We start from the raw sequence: 7454 nt of genomic DNA, 5'->3' as shown, positions 1-7454 counted from the left end.
TCATTTGCATATTAAGCGACACACCCCTAATGTAGCCAATCCTCCAAGAGTTTACAGTAGCTCCTGTAAGAAGAGCTCTGTAAGCTCTTGGGGGATTGGCTACATTAGGGGTGTGTGGCCTAATATGCAAAGGAGTTCCTGCTACAAAAAGAGGTTGGTTTCCAATCAGACTATTAGGTTAGCTCCAAAGTTTCCGGGCATTCTATTGTCTAAACAGATTGGTTACAAACAAACATGTGACTTCCTGTTGATCATAACAAACATCATTAACCCTGTAAATACTGAAGTGTTTTGACTTGTAACACCCAACACCCCTTCTCAAGTTACAACACTGAAGTCATGCAAGTTCAGTCAACACACACACACCCCCGGGTTCCAATGCCCCGGGAGCTGGCTGGGGGGCCCTGTGGCCCCTGCACGCACTGAGCCAAACCTTCCTCAAAGGGGTGTCGTAAGGGGAGGATGGCGTCCCTTGGGGTAAGGACTGGCCTAGCGGCACGCTGCCTCTCCTCACTTGGGTTCACGACAGGGGCATGGCGGGCAGCCCTGGAGGAGAAGCAGGGGGCTTCCTGTGATGGTCGGAGATTCGGACTGAGGAGAGCCGGGTTCGAATCCCCGCCCTGCCACGGAGCTCACTGGGCGGTCTGGGCCAGCCGGTCTGACTCAGCCTGACCACCCTGTCCAGAGCAAGAAATCCATCAGCCTCATGATATAAGGAAAGATGGACTCACATCCTAGCGGTATCTGAAGAAGTGAGCCGTGCCTCATGACAGCTCCTGCCCCGCCACAAATGTTGTGAGTCTTGAAGGTGCTCCTGGACTCTCTGGCTCTTCTCCTGCTACAGACAGACTGACACCACTGCCCATCTTGATCTGTCTCCATGGAAGGCACGGAGTTTAGCCGCACAGAACGAAAATCCATCAGCCTTGTGATATAAGGACGGACGGACCCCCATTCTGAAGAAGTGAGCCGTGACCCACGAGAGCTCCTCCCCGGCCACAACTGTTGGTAGTCTTGAAGGCGCTCCTGGACTCTCTGGCTCTTCTCTCCTGCTACAAACAGACTCACACGGCGACCCATCTGGATCTACCTGTTAGGGTTATTGTGGGATGGTTGCTGTTGTCCAGTCGCACAGTCGAGTCTGACTCTTCGTGACCCTCCTGTCTTCCGCCGTCCTCTGGAGTTTGCTCGTTTCCACATCCGTTGCATCGGTGACACTGCCTGACTGTCTCCTCCTCTGCCGTCCCCGTCTTCTGGCTGTGGGATGGGCAACAAATAAACAGCTGCCCTAGGTGGTGGCTTCTGACCCAGAGCGCGGGGGGCCAGGGGGGCCGTGGGATCCCTGACTCTGCAAGGGGCAGATTCTCTTGGACACCTCAGCAAAGCGGATCTTTCCATAGCGGATCTTTCCTGGAATCTGCCGACAGATTCCTCCTCAGGGGGGCGACAGAAAAGTCTCCTGTGGTGTCCTCCACTCAGAGCTTATCCACAGCTGCGCACAAGTCCTGGCAGGCAAGGAGGGATCGGCCGGCCTGGTGTGACCCAAAGGCGGCTCAGAGCATCCGAACACACCAGGCCTTCCAGGGACTCCCAAATCAGTCCCAAAACAAGGCTCAGCAAGGATTCCTTTCTTGTCTCGCCCACCCCCTCCCAGCCTGAGCAGTTGTGGGGTTTTTTGCATTTCTGTTGGCGCTCCCCCCCCCCCGGCCCAGAGTCTGGGCCCATCCCCCGTGGTGCCCTCCAAAGGAGCCGGCCAAGGGGGGCGGCTGAGCCAGCTGCTCCCAATTACCTCCTCTGAACTGGCCCCTCCAGCGCCTCTGCGGCCTGTGAGCGTCTGCTCGGCTCTGCTCGGCTCTCTCCTGGAGCACAACAAAGTCCCCTGACCTTTCCGCAGCCACCACAATAGCCAGCCAGCCAGCGAGGAAGTGGCTCTTTGACAAATGCACTTTGTAATGGGCTCTGGTCTTTCTCCTGCGGCTGGTGGAACGGTTAATGTCTTAAGCTGCAGCCCCACCGAGGCCAGCACTCAGGATTAATTTAAGTTGCCAATTAATCACCCCAAATGGTCGGGTTTGTCATCACTTCCTAATGGGAAGATGTTGATGCATCCCACAGAATTTGCAAAGAGGGATTTGGCATGCTCTCAGCTGGCCCCGTCCCCTGGCTTTCCAAGAAGAACAGCGCAAAACAGAAAATCCTTGGCATTTTGCTTTGAAAAGGAACACGAACAGGCACGGGAAGGGGGGGGGGCACTGGCCAGCACCCATCTACCTGGCAGCTGCTCTGAAGGGCTTGCAACAGCAGGGCTCCCCCCCCACACACACACACAGCTCTGCCGGCTCCAAAACCTGTTTCACAGGCTCAGGGTCAGGCCCGGAAGGTGAGAAACAGGAACGATGAACTGCAGGCGTCTCAGCTCACTCAGAGTGTCTTTCCCTTCCCCGCAATGGATACATTACAATCAGTGTCCACATGCACAGACACAAAACTAGGGCTTGGCCTTCTGGATGGGGGGGGGTTTAACACCTTAGGTTCCCTCTCCGGAGAAATCAGCCCCTTGGGGCAGACTCAGACAGGTCCCCCCTCTCCACGGGCGTGGGGGCCTTAGACCTCTCCCTGCTCCTTGTGACCCTGGCTGCCGTCAGGGAGAGGCAGGACTCTGCAGAGCAGGGTGGCGTGGAAGAGTCAGACTGCGGAGCGAGGCCCTTCCCAGGCACCCAACCAGCCGTCTCCTCTGTGGAAAGAGGGGCACCCTTTGGCTCCACCCTGTGGAGGCGGCCACCCTTTGGCTCGCCGAGACCTGCCCCCTGCCCCCGGACGGTCAGTCTGTGGGTGGGGGGCGCTGCTACTGGGCCATCCCTCCCGCGGAAGACATGGCGGCCTGCCAGGCCCCAGAAGGAAGTCCTCCTTCTTGTGCAGGAAGTCAGTCAGAGAGGTGGGTCTCCTGGAAGACGCCGGCTGCCTGCGTTCCCTCGCCTGCACACTGCAGCCATCTGAGCCAGGAAGTCATGGGTGAGAGCAGCCCATTATCTCAGCGGTGGCTCATAATGAGCTCTGTGGGCTCAGGAATCAGAGCGGCGCATGGTGCATGCCTTCTACGCACCCGCGTGCCACCCGGTCTTGGCTGGCATCCTCATTTAACTTTTATTGACAATTAATACCGCGGGAAGAACCGTCGCTGTTGTGTCAGGGAAACATAACATTGCTTTATGGCCTCATCAATTAGATGCTTCTGGAAACAATGGGACTTTGGGCCGGGTGCCAGATGCCCCCTGTGTGCCTGCCACCTCCTGATCTTGGAGCTGCCGCTGCCAGCGAAGCTCTTCCTCTGGAGCCCGACATACCACGCGGCTGTGACGGGTGGAGGTCAGCCCCGCCACAGCCGCAGCTCCGTACTTGGGGGGTCCCCAGCACTTCCAGGAGGCCCCTCCCGGGGAGGACAACATCTCGGCCAGGCATCAAGCTGGCGCTCAGCTTCTCCCCAGTTCCCCGCGGTGGAGGGGGGCTGCGCTCGGTGTCCTTCCCAAAACCAGGGTCTCCGGCCCAAAGAGGAGATAGGCAAGGCTATCTCCGACCTCCCCGTTTAGGTGCAAAAAAAGCTGGTGGCTGGCATGGCGTTGGCAAAGCAGGCGTTTCCTTCACAGGGACACGCTTGTGTGCGTTCCATGTGGCTGCTGGGGATGCCAGGGCAGGGCAGTGGCACGTGGCAGGGTTCCACATAGTTTCTTGGCCCAGACCTGGGACAGCAGCCACCCACACACACAGAGAGACACACCCCGGGGGAATTCTCCCCCAATTTTTAAAAAGTCACCAACTGGCTATCATTATTGTGGTATAACACGGTAACAGTCTGTGTATCAGATTCTCTGAATGCCCAGTTTTCAGTTTTAAAGCAGTCCTCTTGCCCTTCTCGTTGCAAAGATATGAGCAGAAAGGCACATCTCCCCAACTAAAAGGGCCACAGACCTACTTTTCTAAAAAGTGAGAGATGAGAATTCATAGAACCTGAGACACCGATTCTCGTTAATTAATAATTTTAATCAATTATTTATTAATTGTGATTAATAAACATTAATGATGCGGTCATGAGATTCAACGGCTGATTTTTTTCCCCCAAACCCTCTGCCTCTTGTCAGGGGAAATGGCCGCCACGGCCACCAAGCAAGGAAAATGGCCAAGGGACGCAAGCCAGACAGGGGGGAGAGTCGGGCTTTCCCACCCACAGGGGTGCCAACCTGAACGTCCTACAATCTTTCCCAAAGCATGTCAGCAAAGCAGATTTGGGGAACACTGAATTACAGAGAGGGAAAACCCAGGAGGTACACAGAAACACCAGGATACTCTGCAGTAGCCAGAAAGGGGAAAAAAGACTTCCCAGGCTGAGACAACTTGTGTGTAAGAGACGTCTTGCATGATAAGATCATCCAGAGAGCCCTTCTGGATCAGACCACTGAGGGCCCATCTAGTCCAGCCTCCCGTCTCACACAGGGGCCAGCCAGTTCCTCTGGAGGGCCTGCAACAGGGCAGGGAGGCCAAGGCCTTCCCCTGATGAGAACCTCAGAAGAGCCCTGCTGGGTCAGACCAGGGAGGGTCCATCCAAGTCCAGCATCCCATCTCACACAGGGGCCAGCCAGTCCCTCTGGAGGGCCAATAACAGGGCAGAGAGGTCGAGGCCTTCCCCTGAGAAGAACCTCAGAAGAGCCCTGCTGGAGCAGCCCAGTGAGGGTCCATCCAGTCCAGCCTCCCGTCTCACACAGGGGCCAGCCAGTTCCTCTGGAGGGCCTGCAACAGGGCAGAGAGGCCGAGGCCTTCCCCCGATAAGAACCTCAGAAGAGCCCTGCTGGATCAGACCAGGGAGGGCCCATCTAGTCCAGCCTCCCGTCTCACACAGGGGCCAGCCAGTTCCTCTGGAGGGCCTGCAACAGGGCAGGGAGGCCGAGGCCTTCCCCTGATAAGGAACCTCAGAAGAGCCCTGCTGGGTCAGACCAGGGAGGGTCCATCCAAGTCCAGCCTCCCATCTCACACAGTGGCCAACCAGTTCCTCTGTAGGAGGTCCAGCAACAGGGCATAGAGGCTGAGGGCTTCATAAGAAGAGCCCTGCTGGATCAGAGCAGCGCTCCTTCTCGTTCAGCATCCTGACTCACATGGTGGCCAACCAATTCCTCTGGACGGTCAACAACAGGGCCTAATAAGAACACAAGAAGAGCCCAGCTGGATCAGATCACTGAGGGGTCCACCTAGTCCAGCGTCCTGCCTCACACAGTGGGAGCCAACCAAAAGGCACCATATGCCTCTCTGCCCTGGTGTTAGACCTCCAAAGGAACTGGTTGGCCACTGTGTGAGCAGCCAAAAAAGGGGGGGGAGCCAGTGTACAGTGCAAGAACCAAAAAAAAGAACACCACTTGGCAAAAAATAACTTACAAGCAAATAAGCAAATATAATGATCAAATAAGCATAACAGCAAGTATAATGTAAATCAAATAAGCATAACAACAAGTACGATATAAATCAATGGGCCAAAGTGCAGTGATAAATTATAATAGAAACAGTCACAGTCTTCTCCAGCATAGAGGCAATATAAAAGTCCAAATTGGAGTGCCAATCATCAAATTTTCTGAGCCATCAAAAGCCGACGCGTAATCCGGATGCCTGAAGCCGCGTTTCGAATTATCCTTATTCAATCCTCCTTGACTGACCATTCTGGCTTAGCATATGCCAGTTTTTGAGACTGGGTCCCATTACAGCCATGCTTGAATAAGAATAAGAATAATTCGAAACGCGGCTTCAGGCATCCGGATTACGCGTCGGCTTTTGATGGCTCAGAAAATTTGATGATTGGCACTCCAATTTGGACTTTTATATTGCCTCTATGCTGGAGAAGACTGTGACTGTTTCTATTATGATTTATCACTGCACTTTGGCCCATTGATTTATATCGTACTTGTTGTTATGCTTATTTGATTTACATTATACTTGCTGTTATGCTTATTTGATCATTATATTTGCTTATTTGCTTGTAAGTTATTTTTTGCCAAGTGGTGTTCTTTTTTTGGGTTCTGGCCACTGTGTGAGGCAGAAGGCTGGGTTTCCTTCTAGGTTTCCTCTACCAAACTTGCTGAAGTTTCTAGCAAACTCCCCCCCCCCTACGTTGTCAAAGTCTGGTGTGATCCAGAGTCAGGTGTGACCCAGGGAAGGACAATGAGGGGGGGTGAAGCACATGGCAGGAACGTCACTGAGAGAAGAGCTCTCATTACTTCTCTGTTCCCTCTTTTGAAAGTTCCCTATTTTGAAATCAAATGTTACTGTTTGGTACTTTTTTGTTTGGTACTTGTTTGGTACTGTTTTGAAATCAAATGTTACTGTTTGGTACTTTAGGGGTAACTTCCCATTGACATGAATGTGGTACTTAATAGCATTGTGGTCACTTTTCCCAACTGGTGCAACAATCTCTACATCTCTCTCTAGGTCTTGAGCCCTGCTCAGGACCAAGTCCACAACTCTTCTCTTTGGCTCTGTGCCCAACTGTTCTATTGCAGTCATCTAAGATGTCTAGGAATCTCGTGTCTACAAAGTCTTTCAGTAGATGAATAATCCAGTAGAGTTCATAGCTGGCACTTTGTGCTGATACACATTCAGCTTCTCCAGTAGACATGGCCACAATAGTTTGCTTTTGACTAGTCCGTCCAATCAAATTCAATCAAACTGTTTCCATAGTAGAACAAGTATCCACTTGTAGATTTTCCATCAGGTGAGTTTTTGTCCCAGTTGGCATCCATGTATCCAGTCAGTCTTGGTTCATCACAGGCTGAAATTTTAAGTTTGTAGTCCAAAGTTCCTTTTAGGTATCTTGCCAGTCTCTTAATGGCTTTCCAGTCATGCTCATTGGGTGAACTGGTCTTTCTGCACAAAAGTCCAACAGCTGAAGTTATGTCTGGACAACAGATTGTGCTCAGATATAATAATTTTCCAATTGCAGATCCGTACTCATGATTGTCTTTCAGTGGTTTTCCGTCAGTAAGTTTGGGATAGTCCTTATCCATTGGAGTGCTTACAGGAGTGGAATCTTTCATTCCTATAGATTCAATAAAGTCCATGATCTTTTGCTTTTGGCTCAAAAGAAAACTCCGATCCTCAGTTCTTTCAATTTGTATTCCAAGGTAGTACTTTACAGTTCCTAATTGTTTCACTTCAACTTCTTTGTTCAGTTAATCCGCTATTTCTTGTACATCTCCTTGATTTTGACAACAAATAATAAAATCATCAACATAAATGAGTATGTATTGATACTCTCCATTTTTAAGTCTTGAGAATAAGCAGGGTTCTGCTATTCCTTGTTGAAAGCCCTGTTTTTGTAGCAGTTTAGTCAGCTTTTCGTTCCAGGCTTTGGCTGCTTGTTTTAGTCCATAGACGCTTTTGTTGAGTTTACACACTAGGTCTTCTTGTCCTTCTGTTGA

The sequence above is a fragment of the Gekko japonicus genome, unplaced genomic scaffold (genome assembly GCF_001447785.1).
Source record: "Gekko japonicus isolate JY-2015 unplaced genomic scaffold, Gekko_japonicus_V1.1 scaffold416, whole genome shotgun sequence".
In the NCBI taxonomy this organism is placed as follows: domain Eukaryota; kingdom Metazoa; phylum Chordata; class Lepidosauria; order Squamata; family Gekkonidae; genus Gekko; species Gekko japonicus.
The sequence above is the reverse complement of the archived record's forward strand: the minus strand, read 5'-3'. Positions refer to the sequence as shown.